This window comes from Heptranchias perlo, chromosome 6, assembly GCF_035084215.1.
Source record: "Heptranchias perlo isolate sHepPer1 chromosome 6, sHepPer1.hap1, whole genome shotgun sequence".
Lineage (NCBI taxonomy): Eukaryota > Metazoa > Chordata > Chondrichthyes > Hexanchiformes > Hexanchidae > Heptranchias > Heptranchias perlo.
In genome coordinates this window covers 101251801-101273761 of record NC_090330.1, presented here as the reverse complement: position 1 = coordinate 101273761, position 21961 = coordinate 101251801, and the positions used below count along the sequence as shown (strand labels likewise).

The window sequence follows — 21961 nt, the reverse complement described above, 5'->3', positions numbered from 1 at the left end:
GATAGGAAAGAAACTAGAGAAAGATGCGTGTTGAGGGCTAGGGCAAGGGGGAGCCATAGGGGAAGTTTGGCTTGGTGGGCTAGGAGAAGAGAGGGAAGTGGCTGAGGCAGCTGAATGGACGGTCTCAATCTTAGTGAAGTGCAGTGACTGCTGTTACATAGGCAAATTTAGCAGCTATTCTGCTCCAGCAATATCTCACAAACAAAATTGAGATGAATAATCTGTTTTTTGGTGGTATTGGTTGAGGAAGCGATGTTTGCTGGGACACGGAGAGAATTCTCTACCCTTCTTCAAATAGTGGCATGAATATAGAGATATATAACACCCAACTGAACCATGGAACAGGCAGACAGCATCAAACCTGAAGGACTGTACCATTGGCAATGAAGTACTAAAGTGAAGTGTTAGCCTAAATTATCAGCTCATAACCCACACCGTCTGATCCAGAGGGGTGTGTGTTGCCCACTGAGCCAAACTGTATCATTACTGCTTAATCCCATTACAATGTGTTGTTTATTTGGTGACTTTTATTAAAAGGTGGTCAGATGGTATCATCATAAGCGATGCAATTAGGGTTGCCAACCCTCCAGGATTGTCCTGTAGTCTCCAGGAATTGAAGATTAATCTCCTGGGCACTGTGTGAGCAATACAGAACAAAAATCATAGCAGCATTAAAAAAAATTGTGTTTTTCTTTTCTGTTTCTTTGAACATTTATTCGTTTATTAGTTATATAAATATTGGAGATGGGGAAAAAAGGCTGTTTGACTGAGAGTCAAAAATCATCCAATCGGATAACGAAGAGTCTGTTCGCTTCCCAATTAGCCGTGGGAAGGCGGGACACCGTGAGGATGGACGTGTCTGGTAGACCAATGGTGGGGTTGAGCAGTTGGGAGGTCATGTGATGAAACCTCCATGAATACATCCAAACAGAGTTGGCAACCCTAGATACAATGTTGTAAGTCAATCACCTTAAATTTAGTTCAGCAAAAGTTCCTTTTTGGTGTTTTTAAAACAAGGTTGACTTAAAATTCAACTTTTGTTGAGCTACTTATTTTGATGAGTATTTTAACAAGAAAATAGGCTATGTAGCTTTATGGAGATGGGAGGTAGTCTTCAACAATTAGAAATTGGAACATTTAACAATTATACAAGTGTTAATAACTGTGGTTAGCATCTGTCTACACACTGATTCATAGTATCATAGTAGATGCAGCGCAGGTCCATCGTGCCTGTGCCGGATCTTTGAAAGAGCTATCCAATTAGTCCCATTGCCTTGCTCTATCCCCATAGCCCTGTAAATTTTTTCTCTTTAAGTATTTATCCAATTCCCTTTTGAAAGTTACTATTGAATCTGCTTCCACCACCCTTTCAGGCAGTGCATTCCAGATCATTACAACTCGCTACGTAAAAAAATGTTTCCTCATGACACCTCTGGCTCTTTTGCCGATCTGCATAAATCTGTGTTCTTTGGCTACCGACCCTTCTGCCACTAGAAACAATTTCTCCTTATTTCAGGGCCAATTTCAATGTGATGAGAACTGATCTGGCCTGGGTAAATTGGAATCAAAGATTGGCAGGCAAAACTGTAATTGAACAATGGGTGGCCTTTAAGGAGGAAATGGTTCAGGAACAGTTTGGGTACATTCCCATGAGGGAGAAAGGTAAGGCAATTAAAGACAGAGCTCCCTGGTTGACAATAGAGATGGAGAGTAAGATGAAGCAGAAAAAAGGGGCATATGACAGATGTCAGGTTGATAACACAAGTGAGAACCAGGCTGAATATAGAAAATTCAGAGGGAAGTGAAAAAGGAAATAAGAGGGGCAAAGAGCGAGTATGAGAATAGACTGGTGGCAAACGTAAAAGGGAATCCAAAAGTCTTCTGTAGGCATGTAAACAGTAAACGGGTAATAAGAAGAGAGGTGGGGCCAATCAGGGACCAAAAAGGAGATCTACTCTTGGAGGCAGAGGGCATGGCCGAGGTACTAAATAAGTATTTTGCATCAGATGCTGCCAGAGTCTCAATAAAGGAAGATGTAGTTGAGATACAAGATGGGCTAATAATTGATAAAGAGGAGTTACTAGAAAGGCTAGCTGTACTTAAAGTAAATAAGTCACCCGGTCCGGATGGGATGCATTCTAGGTTGATGAGGGAAGTAAGGGTGGAAATTGCGGTGGTACTGGCCATAATCTTCCAAACATACTTAGATAAGGGGGTGGTGCCAGAGGACTGGAGAATTGCAAATGTTATACCCTTGTTCAAAAAAGGGTGTAAGGATAAATGCAGCAACTACAGACCAGTCAGTTTAACCTCGGTGGTGGGGAAACTTTTAGAAACGATAATCCGGGTCAGAATCAGCAGTCACTTGAACAAGTGTGGATTGATCAGGGAAAGCCAGCACGGATTTGTTAAAGGCAAATCGTGTTTAACTAACTTGATTGAATTTTTTGATGAGGTAACAGAGAGGGTAGATGAGGGCAATGTGGTTGATGTGGTGTATATGGACTACCAAAAGGCGTTTGATAAAGTGCCACATAATAGGCTTGTCATCAAGAATGAAACCCATGGAATAAAGGAGGCAGTAGCAGCATGGATACAAAATTGGCTAAGTAACAGGAAGCAGAGAGTAGTAGTAAATGGTTGTTTTTCGGATTGGAGGAGGTGTACAGTGGTGTTCCCCAGGGGTCAGTACTAGGACCACTGCTTTTCTTGATATATATTAATGACTTGGACTTGGGTGTACAGAGTACAATTTCCAAATTTGCAGATGACACAAAACTTGGAAGCATAGTGAACAGTGAGGAGGATAGTGATAGGCTTCAAGATATTTAGACAGGCTGGTGGAATGGGCGGACACGTAGCAGATGAAATTTAACACAGAAAAATGCAAAGTGATACATTTCGGTAGGAAGAACGAGGAGAGGCAATATAAACTAAAGGGCACAATTCTAAAAGGGGTACAGGAACGGAGAGATCTAGGGGGTATATGTGCACAAATCGTTGAAAGTTGCAGGGCAGGTTGAGAAAGCGATTAAAAAAGCATTCAGGATCCTGGGCTTTATAAATTGAGGCATAGAGTACAAAAGTAAGGAAGTCATGATGAACCTTTATAAAACATTGGTTCGACCACAACTGGGGTATTGTGTCCAGTTCTGGGCACTGCACTTTAGGAAAGATGTGAAGGCCTTAGAGAGGGTGCAGAAAAGATTTACTAGAATGATTCCAGGATGAGGGGCTTTAGTTACGTGGATAGACTGGAGAAGCTGGGGTAGTTCTCCTTGGAACAGAGAAGGTTGAGAGGAGATTTGATAGAGGTATTTAAAATCATGAAGGGTCTAGACAGAATAGATAGAGAGAAACTGTTCCCATTGAAGGATCAAGAACCATTGGACATTGATTTAAAGAACCAAAGGTGACATGAGGAAAATCTTTTTTATGCAGCAAGTGGTTAGGATCTGGAATGCACTGCCAGGGAGGGTGGTGGAGGCAGATTTAATCATGACTTTGAAAATGGAACTGGATAAGCACTTGAAAAGAAAAAAATTGTAAGGCTACGGGGATAGGGCGGGGGAATGGGACTAGCTGGATTGCTCTTGCATAGAGCTGGCATGGACTCGATGGGCCAAATGGCCTCCTTCCGTGCTGTAACCTTTCTATGATTCTTTGATTTACTCTGTCAAAACCGATCATGATTTTGAACACCTCTATCAAATCTCCCATTAACCTTTTCTTTTCTAAGGAGAACAACCCCAGTTTCTCCAGTCTCTGCACGTAACTGAAGTCCCTCATCCCTGGTACCATTCTAGAAAACCTCTTCTGCACCCTCTCTAAGGCCCTGACATCCTTCCTAAAGTGTGGTGCCATTAATTGAACACAATACTCCAGCTGAGGCCTAGCCAGGGTTTTATAAAGGTTTAGCACTATTTCCTTGTTTTTGTACTCTATGCCTCTATTAATAAAGCCCAGGATCCCATAAGCTTTTTTAACAGCCTTCTCAACTTGTCCTGCCACCTTCAAAGATTTGTGTATGTGCACCTCCAGGTCTCTCTGTTCCTGCACCTCTTAAAATTGCACCATTTAGTTTATGTTACCTCTCCTCATTCTTCCTACCAAAATGCATCGCTTCACACTTCACTGCATTAAATTTTATCTGCCATGTGTCTGCCCATTTCACCAGTCTGTCTAAGTCCTCCTCATAAGCCTCATTTTTCTGTTTCATTTTAATCTCTATATCTTTAGTCATCCAGGGAGCTCTAGCTCTGGATGTCCTTCCTGTCCCCCTCGTAGGAATGTGTCCACTCTGTAATGGAACCAACTCCTCCTTGAAGACCTCCCATTGTTCAATTACTGTTTTGCCGAACAATTATTGATTCCAATCCACCTGGACAAGATCCCATTTTAACTCACTGAAATTAGCCCTCCTCCAATTAAGCATTTTCACATTTGATTGTTTATTGTCCTTTTCCATAGCTATTCTAAACCTAATGATGTTATGATCACTGTTTCCCAAATGCTCCCCCATTGAAACATGCTCCACCTGCCCCACTTCTTTCCCCAGAACTAGATCCAGTACCGTTTCCTTTCTGGTTAGGCGAGAAACAAACCGTTCCAGAAAGCTCTCTTGAACACATTTTAGAAATTCCTCCCCCACATTGGCCTTTACAATGTTTCTATCCCAGTCTATATTGGGACAATTGAAGTCCCCCATTATCACTAGTCTATAGTGCTTGCATCTTTTTGTAATTTGCCTGCAAATGTTCTCCTCTATCTCCTTCCCACTATTTGACGGCCTATAGTATACACCCAGTAGTATAATAGCTCCTCTATTGTTCCTTAATTCTAACCAAATCGATTCTATTATTGACCCATCAAGTACATCATCCTTTTCCAGTACTATAATAGTTTCTTTGATCAATACTGCCACCCCTCCTCCCTCTTTCCTTCCCTATCGTTCCTGAATACCTTGTAGCCAGGAATATTAAGTTCTCAATTCTCCCCTTCTTTAAGCCATGTCTCTGTTATTGCCACCAAATCATAGTCCCATGTGGCGATTTGAGCCTGCAGCTCACCAACCTTATTTACCACGCATTTATGCACTTGCACACCAATCTCATCTTGACTGCCTTGCATTTGCCCCCAGCCTGATCCCTCCTATTTCTGAACTATTCTTTACTCTAGTACTACTTGTTCCTATCAGTCCTCTGTGCACCTTGTTTCTCCTCTCTAATGTTTTATCCTGGTGCCCACCCCCCTGCAAAATTAGTTTAAACTTTCCCCCACAGCACTAGTTAACCTCCTCGCAAGGACATTGGTCCCAGCTCTGGTGAGGTGCAACCCATCCATCTTGAACAGATCCCTCCTACCCCAGAATTGGTCCCAATGCCCCAGGAATCTGAAGCCCTCCCTCCTGCACTATTGCTCCAGCCACATGTTAACCTGTCTTATCCTACTATTCCTATATTCACTAGCGCGTGGCACAGGGAGTAATCCAGAGATTACTACCGTTGAGGTCCTGCTTTTTAACTTCCTCCCTACCTCCTGAAACTCTGACTGCAGGACCTCAACCCTTTTCCTTCCTATGTCATTGTTTCCCACATGGATCGCGCCTTCTGGCTGTTCCCCTTCCCCCCTCAAAATGTTCTGCATCCTCTCAGTGATGTCCTTTGCCCTGGCACCAGGGAGGTAACACACCATGCGGGACTCAGGTTGGCGGTTGCCGAAACGTCTGTCTATCCCTCTGACTATCAAATCCCCGATCACATTTGCGTTTTTTTTGATCCCCTGTGCAGCCGAGTCTCCCACGGTGCCGTGAATTTGCTCCTGACTGCATTCCCCCGAGCTGTCAACGCCTTCACTGGTTTCAACACTGAATACCGGTTTGTGAGTGCCTCACTCCCAAGGTACTCCTGCACTGCCTGCTTGTTCCTCCTAATCTATCTGGTGGTCACCCACTCCCTCTCCGCCTGAACTCTCTCTGTGTCTGCTAGGTGACCACCTCCTGAAATGTGCTATCCACAGAATTCTCAGCTTCCTGCATGCACTGTAGTGATGCCAGCCTCAAGCTCAGAAACTCCGAGCTCCAGCTGGAGCAGTTGGCAGCACTTCCGGCACATGTGGCTTTGCAGGACACACAAAGTGTTCTGGAGTTCCCGCATGGCACAGGATGTGCATACGACAGGCCCCAGCTGTCATGCAATGTTAGCTAACAGTTATTGAAATTGTCTGTTTAGCTTTAAGGCACTTTACTGTTTATCTGACACTAAAACACTAACAACTAAAATCACTAACCAATGAACTAAATACTTACTGACTTACCCTTGGCGCTCCTCCTCGCCTTGTTTTGATTCCTCATGCAGCTTCCTTTATGCTCCACTCAGTCTTAGTCTTAGTCTATAGTCCCTTGGTTTAAATCACTTAGCACCTCCTTCCCCCTCTGCACCGAATTCCCACACTCACCAAAATTCCCAGTTGAATGTCCTCACTCTGTTAGCACATCTCCCCATTAGAGGTTCACTCTGTCTTTCCCAATCTCTATGCTCAAGATTAATTTCTATAATACTTTCAAGACAGTTAATAGCAGAGGAATTCATTGCACAACAAATCTTCTAACCTTCTACCAATCATATTACATAAGAAGACATAGAATGTACAGCACAGAAAAGGCCGTTCGGCCAACTGGTCCATGCCGGTGTTTATGCTCCACATGAGCCTCTTCCCATCACAGGTCATCCAACCCTTTCAGCATTATTATTATAATAATATGACGCGTTTGCTTATGTCACAAATACTTGTAATATACATCTACTTCCACAGTACACAATCACTTTGGCTAGTCTGGAGACTGGTAAGACCCAGGGAATTATAAAAGTATGATCCTAAATATCAAATTGATGTATTTTTCATAATAACAAGGGGGAGCCAGGAAAGAACCAAAGATAAAAAGGAGTTAGAGTTAAATAAAACCAAAAGTGATACAAATTGGATCACTTAATTGGCTCATTTCAGCTCCAATCAGACTGAAATTTTGCCCAGATCTGGTCATTTGGGACTTTAATTGACATAAACTTTTAAAAGTTGGCATAAAATGTGCAGATGTAGAAATTGAACTGCTTCAGTATAACAGTGCATGGCAAGGGTATGATAGCATAGTGGTTATGTTACTGGACTAGTAATCCAGAGGCCTGGACTAATAATCCGGAGTCATGAGTTCAAATCCCACCATAGCAGCTGGGGAATATAAATTCAATTAATTAAATTCAATTGATTAAATTAAAAATCTGGAATTAAAATACTAGTATCAGTAATGGTGGCCATGAAACTACCGGATTGTCATAAAAACCCATCTGGTTCACTAATGTCCTTTAGGGAAGGAAACCTGCTGTCCTTACCCAGTCTGGCCTATATGTGACTCCAGACCCACAGCAATGTGGTTGATTCTTAATTGCCCTCTGATATGGCCGAGCAAGCCACTCAGTTGTAAAATCTCGCTTTAAAAAAGTCACAATAAAATAAAACAGCAGCAGAAGTATATTCCAGCACAATCTGTAACCTCATGGCCCGGCATATTCCTCACTTTACCATTACCAACAAGCCAGGGGATCAACCCTGGTTCAATGAGGAGTGTAGAAGAGCGTGGTTGCAGTGTGTACCATCCACTTGACAAAGACAAACCAAGCCCAGTCAACCCTTCAAAGTCCTCCTCACTAACATCTGGGGACTTGTGCCAAAATTAGGAGAGCTGTCCCACAGACTAGTCAAGCAACAGCCTGACATAGCCATACTCACAGAATCATACCTTTCAGTCAACATCCCAGACTCTTCCATTATCATCCCTGGGTATATCCTGACCCACCAGAGGTGGCGGTACAGTGATATACAGTCAGGAGGGAGTGGCCCTGGGAGTCCTCAACATTGACTCCGGACCCCATGGCATCAGGTCAATCATGGGCAAGGAAACCTCCAAACCTCCTGCTGATTACCACCTACTGCCCTCCCTCAGCTGATGAATCAGTCCTCCTCCATGTTGAACACCACTTGGATCCTCCTTGGAGGAAGCACTGAGGGTAGCAAGGGCACAGAATGTACTCTGGGTGGGGGACTTCAATGTCCATCATCCAAGTAGTGGCTCGGTAGCACCACTGCTGGCCGAGTCCTGAAGGACATAGCTGCCAGACTGGGCCTGCGGCAGGTGGTGAGCGAACCAACACAAGGGGAAAAACCAACTTGACCTCGTCCTCACCAATCTGCCTGTCACAAATGCATCTGTCTATAACAGTATTGGTAGGAGTGACCACTTAACAGTCTTCATGGAGACGAAATACCGTCTTCGCACTGAGGACACCATCCAACGTGTTGTGTGGCACTACCACCGTGCTCAATGGGATAGATTCAGAACAGATCTAGCAGCTCAAAACTGGGCCTCCATGAAGTGCTGTGGGCCATCAGCAGCAGAAGTATATTCCAGCACAATCTGTAACCTCATGGCCCGGCATATTCCTCACTTTACCATTACCAACAAGCCAGGGGATCAACCCTGGTTCAATGAGGAGTGTAGAAGAGCGTGGTTGCAGTGTGTACCATCCACAGGATGCACTGTAGCAAGGCTTCTTCGACAGCACCTCCCAAACCCGCGACCTCTACCACCTAGAAGGACAAGAGCAGCAGGTACATGGGAACAACACCACCTGCACATTCCCCTCCAAGTCACACACCATCCCGACTTGGAAATATATCGCCGTTCCTTCATCGTCGCTGGGTCGAAATCCTGGAACTCCCTTCCTAACAGCACTGTGGGAGAACCTTCACCACACGGATTGCAGCGGTTCAAGGCGGCGGCTCACCACCGTCTTCTCAAGGGCAATTAGGGATGGGCAATAAAGGCCGGCCTCGCCAGCGACGCCCACATCCCATGAACGAATAAGTGAACAGCTGCCACCTATGGGTAGAACTATAGAAACAACATTAGATTTTGTAATATACTTATTATCCTGTCTAACGAGGCTTGCACCCAGTTTCTCACAATCTAGTAAGATGAGTCCCACAACCTAGGGTACCATCTTTTTTCCATGGTTTCTCAGGACATGGGACATGCAGTCTTTGCAAATATCTAACTGCTGGGCCTTTGCAGTCATATTCATAAGGAAATTGTATTCTTATGATTAACTGTTAATAAATGCAGAGTAAATCTGTGGTGAGGAAGAATTTGAGTATAAGCCACCATAAGCTCAATTTGATATTATTGCAAGTACAGGAGCAAAAGATAAAATCATTAATATAACTGGTTTCAAAGCCATATGGGAAGAATTGGTGATGAGGCACTGGATAGAAAAATATGCAGAATAAAAACTTTATGTCTCTTGTAACACTTGACCTGATTGACAGCTTCACCATGGCAATGGGAAGTAATGCAGAGAATGAGCACTGGAGAGAATGCTCTCGGGGGGGGGGGGGGGGGGAAGAAGAGAGGGGGCAGAATTTTAACCCCCAGAATGGGTGGGTTGGGGGCGGATGGGTAGTTAAAATAATTGATATTTCGAGCACGACTGCAACCCGGCTCCAACACGCCCACTTCCGGGTTTAACAGAGGCTCATTTGGATACGTGTGAGTAACCTACTCGTCGCAGTCAGGACCCTAATTAGGGCAGGCGGGCGGATACTTATTGCAGCAATTAACGTCCTATGAGATGTTAATTAGGTCTTTTTAATTTGATTTTCACCGACCTTTAAATTTAACGCCTCCAGCGCGGGTTTCCCGGGGCTCGTGAATCTTGCCAGTGAAACGGAGGCGCGAGGGGCCGGAACGATGAGTTAAGTGCTTTCATTGCACTGCTTGTGGGCCAGGAGGAGCAGGAGTGTTTCCTTCAGGCCCAACAAGCTTACCTGCTGCGATCGGACCCCCGCAATCGGTTGACCCACCCCCGATGTCCGAGACCACCCCCCGATGTCGGAGATCCCCCAACAGTGTCCGACTGCTCGCCTCCCCAGCCGTCTCCGACTGCTCGCCTCCCCAGCCGTCTCCGACTGCTCGCCTCCCCAGCCGTCTCCGACTGCTCGCCTCCCCAGCCGTCTCCGACTGCTCGCCTCCCCAGCCGTCTCCGACTGCTCACCTCCCCAATGATCTCTGACGTCTCCCACTCCCCTCACGATCACCTCCCCCATCCAACCCCCAAAGATCCCGATCTCTCCCCGACCCCCCATCCAACCCCCAAAGATCCCGATCTCTCCCCAACCCCCAAAGATCCCAATCTCTCCCCATCCAAACTCAGACTTACCTTCCATCTGCTCCCTGGCTGCTTCTCCCCCCCCCCCCGCCGACAGGCAGCCAGCCTGTCAATCAAGCTGGCTATTGGGCGGGAAACCGTTTGAAAAATCTTAAAACATGTCCTAACGTTAAATTCGATTGCATCTGCGGGAAACTGTTACTTCCAGGTTTCCCATCCGCAAAACCTCTCACCTGCTCTCTTCCCGGCTCCAAGTTAAAATCCAGGCCAATGTATCCTAGACGTTGCGGGTATTCATCTCAGGAGCATCATTCAAGTGCTCACAAACTAGATAACCAGGACTCGTAGGCTGCACATGGCCTGTTGGTTGCAGATTGGATACTTCTGACCTAAAGATTCATAAAGTGCCAAACTTAGACAGAATGCCTTTGATACTCATAAAAGCAAGAATAAATACAAAGGATGTGGAGATGCCGGTGATGGACTGGGGTGGACAAATGTAAGGAATCTTACAACACCAGGTTATAGTCCAACAGTTTTATTTGAAAATCACAAGCTTTCGGAGCTTTCCTCCTTCATCAGGTGTGTGAAGGTTTCCATAAAAGCACCGCATATATAATCACAGAACAATGCCTGGTGATTACAGATAATCTTTTCAGTGTCTGCACGGACGAACGGACACCGCACGACAATCGCCAGACAGGAGGGTTCCCTCCCAGTCAGGGAACACTTCAGCAGTCAAGGACATTCAGCCTCCGATCTTTGGGTAAGCGTTCTCCAAGGCGGCCTTCGAAACACACGACAACGCAAAATCGTCGAGCAGAAATTGATAGCCAAGTTCCGCACCCATGAGGACGGCCTCAACCGGGATCTTGGGTTCATGTCACGCTACATGTAACCCCAGCAGGGGGAAAAAAAAGTTATCTGTTTTTAATACAACTGGCCATTCTTTGTCTCTCTCTCTCTCTCTCTGTCTTTGTAATCTGACCGCTTGAGTATTCAGTGGGCTTGGGTGTAATGTTCCCCTGTCTGAACACCATCCATGCAGAGGTGAGATAACGGGCAGTTGGAAAGATTATCTGTAATCACCAGGCATTGTTCTGTGATTATATATGCGGTGCTTTTATGGAAGCCTTCACACACCTGACGAAGGAGGAAAGCTCTGAAAGCTTGTGATTTTCAAATAAAACTGTTGGACTATAACCTGGTGTTGTAAGATTCCTTACAAATACAAAGGATGTAGTGACAGAAATTTAACCTAGCTCCTTGGACCAGCAGACTGGACATAGTTAATATGGTTGCAATCTGGTATTATAGATCTGTGACCTCTGAGTGTCACTTTTGCTTTTTACTGCCCTGTGTGTTACCTTTCCCCATTGGAGGACTAGTAGAAAGAGACACTTGTTTTCTGTGCTTCCAACATCTGCTCTTAGGTCTTGGGTGTCATTACAAGGTCACTTCCTTTATTTTGGAGAGTGCTACTGATGGTGGGACTATCATGTGCCTGGCATCAATAGCACTCTATTAATGTAAAAGTGCCTGTTTCCTGGCTCAGCATTAGTGGTAGTTAGGATCTAACATGCTCTTAAATTGATGATCTCACTACTGCTAGAGTTGAAAAAGGTGCAACAGTAGTCATTTTCTAAGTTGATGCTGCTGGTGAGGAGCCTTGCCTGCCAGAAACGCAAATCAAAGATTCAGATTCAGATGCACAATTTTCCAACCATTAATTACAAATGGCAGAAAATCATGCACAACGAGCACCCAAATTTCTGATATGCGCTTTAAGCGGGCAAACCACCCCACTGGCACCGCACCGTCGAAAAATTACCCCTAGCAACTATTAATCTGTTTCCACAACTGGTACAGAATTGTTCCTCATTAGATGTGGTCTCTGGTAAAGCAAACATAAATGGAAACATAGCTATCTAGTAAGATTCTATATGCCTCTGTACTATCACCTTTTTAGAATCATAGTATCATAGTAGGTACAACATAGGAGGAGGCCATTCAGCCCATCATGCCTGTGCCGGCACTTTGAAAGAGTCATCCAATTAGTCCCATTTCCCCGCTCTTTCCTCATAGCCCTGTAAATTTTTTCCCTTCAAGTATATATCCAATTCCCTTTTGAAAGTTACTATTAAATCTGCTTCCACCATCTTTTCAGGCAGTGCATTCCAGATCATAACAACTCGCTGTGTCAAAAAATGTTTCCTTATGTCGCCTTAAATCTGTGTCCTCTGGTTGCCGACCCTTCTGCCACAGGAAACAGTTTCTTGTCTCAAAACGCTTCATGATTTTAAACACCTCTATTACAATCTATTACAATTGATGTAAAGCGGTTTCCAATGTACAGCATGGATTGATTTAGCAAAAGTGGACTGGAAACAGCTACATGAAGGTAAATCTGTGTCAGAGCAGTGGGAGGTATTCAAGAAGGAGATAGTGAAGGATTAGAGCAAATACGTTCCCACAAAGAAAAAGGGTGGGACTCCCAAATCTAGAGCTCCCTGGATGTCAAGGAACATACAAAGTAGAATAAGGCAAGAAAGGGAAGCTTATGTCAGATACCGAGCGCTCAATACCGCAGAAAGCCAAGAGGAGTATAGAAAGTGCAGGGGTGAAATTAAAAAGGAAACTAGGAAAGCAAAGAGAGGGCATGAAAAAATATTGGCAAGTTAAATCAAGGAAAACCCAAAGATATTTTATAAATGCATAAAGAGCAAGAGGATATCGAAGGAAAGAGTAGGGCCTATGTGTGGAGGCGGAAGATGTGGATATGGTTCTTAATGAATACTTTGCGTCTGTCTTCACAAAAGAGGGGGACGATATGGACATTGTAGTTTAGGAGGAGGAGTTTGAGATATTAGATGGGATAAACATAGTGAGAGAGGAAGTATTAAGGGGTTTAACATCTTTGAAAGCAGATAAATCACCAGGCCCAGATGAAATGTATCCCAGGCTGTTAAGAGAAGCAAGGGAGGAAATAGCAGAGGCTCTGATCATCATTTTCCAATCCTATCTGGCTACAGGTGTGTTGTCGAAGGACTGGAGGACTGCTAACGTTGTACCGTTGTTTAAAAGGGGAGAAAGGGATAGACCGAATAATTACAGGCCAGTCAGCCTAACCTCGATGGTGGGCAAATTATTGGAAAAAATTCTGAGGGATAGTATTAATAGTCATTTAGAAAGGCACGAATTAATCAAGGACAGTTAGCATGTATTTGTTAAGGGAAGGTCGTGTCTGACTAACCTGATTGAATTTTTTGAGGAGGTGACAAGGAGGGTCAATGAGGGTAGTCTACATGCATTTTAGCAAGGCTTTTGACAAGGTCCCACATGGCAGACTGGTCAGCAAAGTAAAAGCCCATGGGATCCAAGGGGAAGTGGCAAGTTGGATCCAGAATTGGCTCAGTGGCAGGAAGCAAATGGTAATGGTCGACGGGGCATGATTAAGAAGTTTGCAGATGATACAAAAGTTGGTCATGTGGTTAATAGTGAGGAGGAAAGCCACTTTTCTGCCCACCTGACCAGTCCACTGCAGGAAGATAGCAGTGGACTGGTCAGGTGGGCAGAAAAGTGGCAAATGGAATTCAATTCGGAGAAGTGTGAGGTGATGCATTTGGGGAGGGCAAGCAAGGCAAGGGAATACTGAGAAGTGTAGAGGAGCAAAGCGATCTTGGAGTGCATGTCCACAGATCCCTGAAGGCAGCAAGACAGATAGATAAGGTGGTTAAGAATTGTATAAAACACTAGTTAGGCCACAGCTGGAGTACTGCCGACAGTCCTGGTCACCACATTACAGGAAAGATGTGATTGCACTACAGAGGGTGCAGAGGAGATTTACGAGGATGTTGCCAGGACTGGAGAATTTTAGCTATAAGGAAAGATGGAAAAGAAAGATTGGGATTGTTCTCTATGGAACAGAGGAGGCTGAGGGGTGATTTAATTGAGGTATATAAAATTATGAGGGGCCTAGATAGAGTGGATAGGAAGGACCTATTTCCCTTAGCAGAGAGGTCAAAAACCAGGCGGCATAGATTTAAAGTAATTGATAGAAGGATTAGAGGGGAGTTGAGGAGAATTTTTTTCACCCAGAGGGTGGTGGGGGTCTGGAACTCACTGCCTGAAAGGGTGGTAGAGGCAGAAACCCTCATCACATTTAAAAAGTACTTGGATGTGCACTTGAAGTGCTGCAAATTACGAGGCTACGGACCAAGAGCTGGAAAGTGGGATTAGGCTGGATGGCTCTTTTTTGGCCAGCACACACATGATGGGCCAAATGGCCTCCTTCTGTGCCATAAATTTCTATGATTCTATGAAGTAGTAATATAACTCAGGATGAGGCAATCGGACTACCTCCCTCAGAGAAGTTTTTAAACTTAGTATATAATCTTTTCAATGTTACGAGAGAAGCAACACTCCATCTGCATTCTCTTTTAGATGCCCGGAGAGGGGAGATCTGCACGTTCAGGCAAGTATGTATGCATGGGGATAGGTCCTTTCTCTGAGCTCTATGCAACCCATAGTGATGCATAGCCAGCAACATAACATGCGTCTGAAGCACTTATGTCAGTTGCTTATCACATTCTACAGGTACAGGTGTCTACAGAGAAGTCACCAGGGAAGCCATAAACCAGACTACTAAAGGACATCTAATATACTACATTAATACCTGTGCATTAAAATAGACTTGAAGCAAAGTTACCGAAATGTGAAAAAGCAAATAGTATTGGAGTCACGTGCTCAGTGTATTTTGGATTGGAATTGATTCTTGAGCTGCCTGTACTTCGAGGATGCTCCTCGACTGCTGTTGATAATTTGAACAGAGCCACTGGATTTGAATTAGACTAAGATTCAGGTTTCTCAAATTCATGTGCATCAACTCAGGATGAAATTATTTAGATTTCCAGCACATCCACAACCTGCAGGATTTAGTAAATTCTCTGTTTTGTGTCTATAATTTAATTTCTATAATATTCTTCTATTGGCTATACACATGGATTGTGTGATCAGGCTGTCTGACTTTCACATTTACAAATTCATCAGGGTTTTCCCGTGAGACATGAAACTCGATTATTGAATCATCACTGTATGCTGCAACTTCCAAATCTTTAAAGTCTCTTAAAATGACAAAGAGGTAATCAGCAAACTGAGAATTTTAAAATTCTATTATCAGTGTGTAACACTCTTGACTCTGGGTCAGAAGGTTGTGGGTTGAGCACAAAATCTAGGCTGACTCTCCGGTGCAGTACTGAGGGAGTGCTGCACTGTCGGAGATGCCGTCTTTTGGGTGAGACTTAAACTGAGACCCCGTCTGCCCTCTGTGGACGTAAAAGATCCCACGACACTATTTGGAAGATGAGCGGGAGAGTTCTCCCGAGTGTCCTGCCAAATATTTATCCCTCAACCAACATTAATAAAAAAAATAGATTATCTGGTCATTATCACACTGCTGTTTGTGGGATCCTGCTGTGCGCAAACTGGCTGCTGTGTTTCCTACATCTTCTACATTACCACAGTGGCCACACTTCAGAAAAAGTACTTCATTGACTGTAAAGTGCTTTGGGACATTCTGAGGTCATGAAAGGCGCTGTATAAATGCAAGTCTTTCTTTCTTTTCCTTCTTCTGACGTTAAGCGAAAATATGCAAACAATCAAAGGTGCAATAATTATATTTTGTAAATTTATTTATGAATGTGTTAGTATGCCTGAAAAATATGTCATTCTATGATGTGTTTGGTCATGCTTTCTTGGACTATCTCCTGTCACTTTGGGGCTATGTCCAATAGTTTCTGACTCAGTATGATGACATTAGCTTGGTTACAAAAGTTTCACACAAGGTTATATAAGATGTGGTCTTAAATTGAGATAAAAATAGAAGCACAAGCAGTATGAACGAGCTAAAGGAGAAATGGATTATTATATTGATTAATTAACTAATTATAACTGTGGCTCATTATTGGTCACTTGAAATGATTCTTACATTTCCTCCATGTAAGAGACTGACTGAACATGACATACTTGTGTAAAAGTTTACTTAATTTTAACCATCTATTTCCTTTTAACTCCTAGGGTACTGTGGATGAATTTAGTTAAGTTCATAGCTGTCCATTCTGCTCTCAAATTGCTCTATCTGTGCTGTATTTGATGAGCCATCTCTTTTCTCCCCCATTCAGGAGTTCTTCGAGCTCTGAGCTCTGTTCCTTCGATGTATCAGTGACTTCCAACATTCATCATCGTACCTTATCCATTCTTTCGCTGCTGATTCAAATCTACACTCATTAACTTGCTTCATATTGCATATCCCTCAGTACACACACCCCGCAGTCCTTTCACTGTGCAATGGCTGAATCATCTTGATCTCCACGCTCGTTAAAGCAGCAATCAAAATCAGTTTTATTCAATTCTTCAAAGACACAAGGGGTAATTTTATGAGCTGATGCTCCTTTTGCAGAGCTATTTGTGATGAGAGCACATGTCAGGAATTTAAACAAGGAGGATTCGCATCCAGCATGATTTTCCATCCATTAATTTTAATGGCCAGAAAATTCTGGGGGGCTTGACCTGCATACCTGATTCCAATTATGTACTTCTGGCATGTGAACTATCCTACAGTTTCTTTACGTCTCTTGAAACTCCAGCAGCTGTCATCTCTTACCTTTGATCACCTCAACCTTAGTCCTTCATTATCTGGTGACATCTTGGCCTCTATCTGCTCTGATCTCAAATCTCTTTCATCCCTAAAGTTGGCTTTAAGAAACTTGGCTTGATTTCATGCCAAAAATCACTTCTTTCCTCTCAACAATTCTTAAGTCTCTAGAAAGCCCAAATCCATCCAAGACTTGAATGCTGCTCCCATCTCTGAGGAAGTCCTTCTAGTACTTCTTTTACACTCCTAGATAGGATACAAGAGATAAAGCTTATTGTCGGATAGGTCATTGTATTCTCAGCTCCAAAGTCTATCTCCAATCTTTCTTACCCCTCTCTATTTTATCAATATCGCTGTGGCATTACTTCTTCTGAATTTCTCACTTCTTTCTCCAAAGTTCCAAATGTGCAATTGCACGTGCTTTCCTCTGCAGCCTCACACTATTTTAACTCATTGGCTGAGAATTTCATGCCACCACCATAACTTGCCGGAAGTGTGACAGAAACCCCGTTCGCATGTTTCCGTCACACTTCTGGTAAAGTTGTAGCGAAGCAACAGGAGCAGCTCCGAGGAAATTCCCGGCCATTATTTCCAAGAATTTGAAAACGATGAAACATCTTTTCAAACTCAAACTTTCCTTTTTCCTACAATCAAGAAGCTTTTAAAACTAAAGTTTGGCATTGTCTTGTTAAGAGTTCAGACTTTTGCCCCAGTCACTTGCATTCATGTTCACAGCTTTTTAAACAGTTTCCAAAATTTAGACTGAGTCCTTTATGAACTGAAACCACCATGTATGGAATAGCATGTCCAGGTTTAACAATTAACAGTGGAAAAGAGAATACATGGGATGCCTACAATGTTCTCCATCACCTCAAAGGCAGGAAACAATACATCACCAGATCAATGTGTCCGGGCTAAAACTACTTGGTCAGATTTATATACAGGCACAATATTACATAGAAACATAAAGAGAAAGCAAGATACTCAAAGAGTACACTAATCAAACTTATACCATATTTGTACTGATCAAACACAATGAAAGAAAGTCCAAACTTCTTGCAGTTGTTTTCTGTAAGTTCTTCGTAAGTATCTGATGGGAAACAATTCCCTATGGAGCCTCTGCTAGCTCTCATCACATAAAGCATCACAGCAAAGTAGGGAAGTAAAGAGCCTGCTATAGTTTGTGGGTAATAAGGTGTCTTTCCCTTTGGTAATCAAATGATTTCTTCTGAACAATTAAAATGTTAACCATTTTTAACATTTAACTGAAAATTGTCTGAACTGAGCAGATTTGGTCTTTTTAATGGTTGAACAAGTAGCCTCTGATGTCAACTTTCAGCCAATTTCTTTAGGAGTAACTTCCATCATCAAAATAGATGTAACATAATTTACACACACTTTATCAGGGGGATTTTAAAGTACTTGTTTCATCAGTGAAATAACCTCTTAATCAACATCGAGCACAAGGAGGAATGCTGATCAGTGTGATTTTCTATGGAGCTGTTCAATGATATGTCCCAAATTTAGTTGAGGTGGTTCACTGCTGAGTGGAGCTACCTAAAATGAGCAGTCTCCATTAAGGACCGAAAATAAACAAATCATTAAATTTCTCGTGCAAGTTAGAGGCTCTTTACTCCTATAATCTCCTGTACCAACATGGAGAGAAATATACGCACAGCTAAAGAATAAATGCAATACAGACGCATGTGGGAAAAATCCTGGCCTCCAAATCACAGACACAAACTGAATTTAATACTCCATGTGTTTCACTTGGACCTGCCTAAAAACTGAAGCCAGTCATTTCAAGACTGAGGTAAATTTGGGGATTTAATTTTCTTTAAGCTAAGTCTATGGGAGAGAAATTGTTCAAAATGGGCATTTTACACTCTTCAATATTCCTTTCCATTAACTTCAGTGGAAAAGCAAATCGTTGGGGTGTAAAATGGACTGTCAATTCGCTATCGCCCCCACTGAAGACCAATTTCACCCTCAATATCTCTGAGAGAATCTATTTATTTAATATATAGTTCAGTTACTGTGGATAAGCTGTCTTTCAAGTTAATTATTTTATCCTTGCTATTAATCACTGTATTCTCCGATATACTGTAGAGTGAGTTTTTTTAGTTCTGAATTTCTTAATTTGATTTGTGATTTCTGGGTAGATAATGATTTAATGTGTTTGCAATTCATTTGATTGATTGATAATGTTACTAGCTCTCCTACAACGTATGATATGATTCAATTTGATTCATCCAATTTTATTTTTAGTCATCATATTGCCAGCAGTTTGATTAATTTCAATGTGTGGCAAATTAACCCATCTTCATATTCCTTGTAATTGGTCTGAATTCATTTCAATGGAATGAGTATTTAACTAGTAATAATATTATTAATGATTCAATTTAGATCAGTTAATTTGAGTATATGTCATCATTTTACTGCAGAATTAAAAGAAACTGAATTATACATATCTGAAATAAAAAAAGATTAATGCTGGAAATACCAGGACCAACAGCATCTGAAACGAGGAAAGGGAAATTAGGATTGTAGGTGGAGAGCTTTTCTCAGAACTAATGAAGGGTTCCCACCTCTTTTCAGCTTCTGATAACCTGCTGTGTATTTCCAGCATCTTCTGTTTTTATTTCATCGTTTTATTGCTCAGGATTTGATGTGACTTGATTTTATTTAGCAATGCTTAGAGTTTTCCTACTTGTCAAATTTTTAGTAAGGATTCTTTTTCAAACCTAATTTTTGCCTTTGTACACCCATGCTCTGACCTCCCAGTCAGCAAGGTGCATATACCCCAGTATGTGTAGTGCATTCTTTAGCTGCTTCTCGTCAGCTAGGTTGGGAGAGGTAGAGTCTAATCTATGGACATTACCTGTGGCTCATTTTGTTCATTTCTCCCCATCTGTTATCAGTCTCACATTTGTTGACCATTTAGTATTTTTCAGTTCCTTTTGGATTTCCAGCATTTTTTTGCTTTTAATATATAAAAATAAAAATGCATACTGTAAACAAGCAGAAAATATATATGTTTTACGAGTTGCTTTTGCTCTTCTGCATATTCAAAAAAGGTCTTGCTGTAGCCCAGGTCGTGCTAACCTCAATTTATTATTAGCGACTGAGGTAACATTGCCCTATGGTCAGGGCTCTCTATTTATATGGGTTTGTAATTAATGTTGGAATATTTGAAGACAGGGAAGTGCAGCACTTTGCTAGTCCTCACCTCCTGTCGTAATTTAAATGCAGTGGGCAGGGTAAGAGCAGCTAGTGGCCGTTCTGGTGGGGAAGAGGAGGAGGAAGATCATCACCAGGGTGGGGAAATGACGCTAGACCTCATCGCCCCATTTTCCTGCTGTTTCCACCTGATTTGGGACAGAAAAGCTGAGTAAAATCCAGGCCGTGAACTCATTCTGAGTAGCAACTTAGTGCTGGCTGGTTGGCCGCAGTGTCCATCTGCACCCAAGAGGGCTATTGACGAGGAAAGTCAGGTGCAAGCTGTTTCCACCCGAGTTTTCCCCACAATCCTGGGACTGTGCAGCGATTCTCCCGCTGAGATGCCACTGGCCTTCATTTGTATACGTCAAAGTGAAAGCCAGTGGCAAAGGGCCTCCCCAGGTTTGTGGCCTTTATGCAGCTGCTGCGGCTGAGGCAAGTTACACTCCGTTCAATGAAGCGTAGCAGCTGTGGAAGGCTGAATGGAGGACTTCCTGACAGAGAAGAGGATGGGAGACCTTTAAAAAAAAAAGATTTCTGTAGGTAGAAAATGAATTTTTAGGCAGCCATTTTGCCTATGGACACCTGCACTTTTCTTCTGACTGTTTCTCACTGGGGCCGAACGCCAGCAGATTTTTGGACTCCCCACACCCAAATAATGGTGTAAATCAGATTGAGGAAACTCCAGGACTATGTTCCATGTGCTATATACACACAAGTTGTTGTAAGAAGTGGTTCCAATGCAAAATTTGTTGCTGTACTTATCCAATTCAGAAAACTCTTGATGGTGGCAGCGGACATAATTATAATGTGGGCAGATAGTAAAGTTGAGAAACGAAAGTGAGAGAAAACAGGCCGAGAAGTAAATCTCTCTGGAAGACGTTGTTAATAACATGATTCCGTGCATCAGCTGTAAATGTCTAAGTTTTTCAGAATCGAATTTTACAACAAGGAGACATTAATTTCATAGTTTGGTAATATAGTTAAGATTGAACTGTTCGTAATTTTTATTTTGTTTGCTTATATTAATGGGCAAGTAGACTACGAAAAGCATTGTCACTTTAATTTGTCACTTTGACATCTATGTACACGAAATGCAGCTTTTAAAAGTTTCTTTTTAAACTAACAAATCACTGGAATGTTTACTGCCAGCATCTTTTCTTTTAGCATCTTTATAAATCGTGCTGTTTTTCTTAATTATACCAAATGCACGATGGGACAGACTGGCTGCTCGAACTCCCGAGTTTTGTGACACCTTTTGTCGGGAGTAAAGCCAGCAGATAAGTCGAACAAAAGAGGCAGAAAGGCAGATAAGAGATGATGACGAATGAAAAGGGGGGAAAAAATTAAAATTAGAAATGCGAATAAATTGAAGAACTCTTACCAAAAAAAAGGATGAAAACTAAAAGGAATAATGTAGAAAAATATAGGCAGAAAGAGTTTAAGCATTGAATGCAATTGCAAATTGAAACTACTGATCAGGGCCAGACTATTGTCTAGTATCAGTCCCAAAGTATTTTAGTATAATCCAACAGGTTTATAATTATACAGATTGCTCCTAGTCAATTTGATTTCTTATCCTTATGGATCCAGCTCCTGATGCTTGTTTGCACAGGTCCTGTTCCAGTGCTGCAGCACACAGAGTTTCAGTCAGCCTAACAACACCATTTGTGGTAGGACTGCCTCATCAGCAGCTGTGGCTAATGGTCAGATTGTGCTAATAAGACTCTGGGCTGATTGTCAATTTGTCGTGTATTCATTTTATATTTAATGAGCGTCACACAGCACATTTGCTGTCAGTATCACACTTATTTTTGGGTACTATGTTGCCACTGCTGTGCTCTTAACACCGCATTTAGGCTTGGTTTAA

The 21961-nt window shown here is 42.6% G+C and overlaps 1 long non-coding RNA gene across 1 annotated transcript in view; it reads right to left on the bottom strand.

Annotated features, from left to right (window-relative positions):
- Positions 1-10460: 10460 nt before the first annotated feature.
- LOC137322588 (uncharacterized) overlaps positions 10461-21961 on the bottom strand; it is a 114176-nt gene continuing 102675 nt past the window's right edge. The window contains exon 3 of the long non-coding RNA XR_010963194.1: positions 10461-10609. This is a non-coding gene — a long non-coding RNA (uncharacterized lncRNA). The remainder of the gene's footprint in view (positions 10610-21961) is intronic.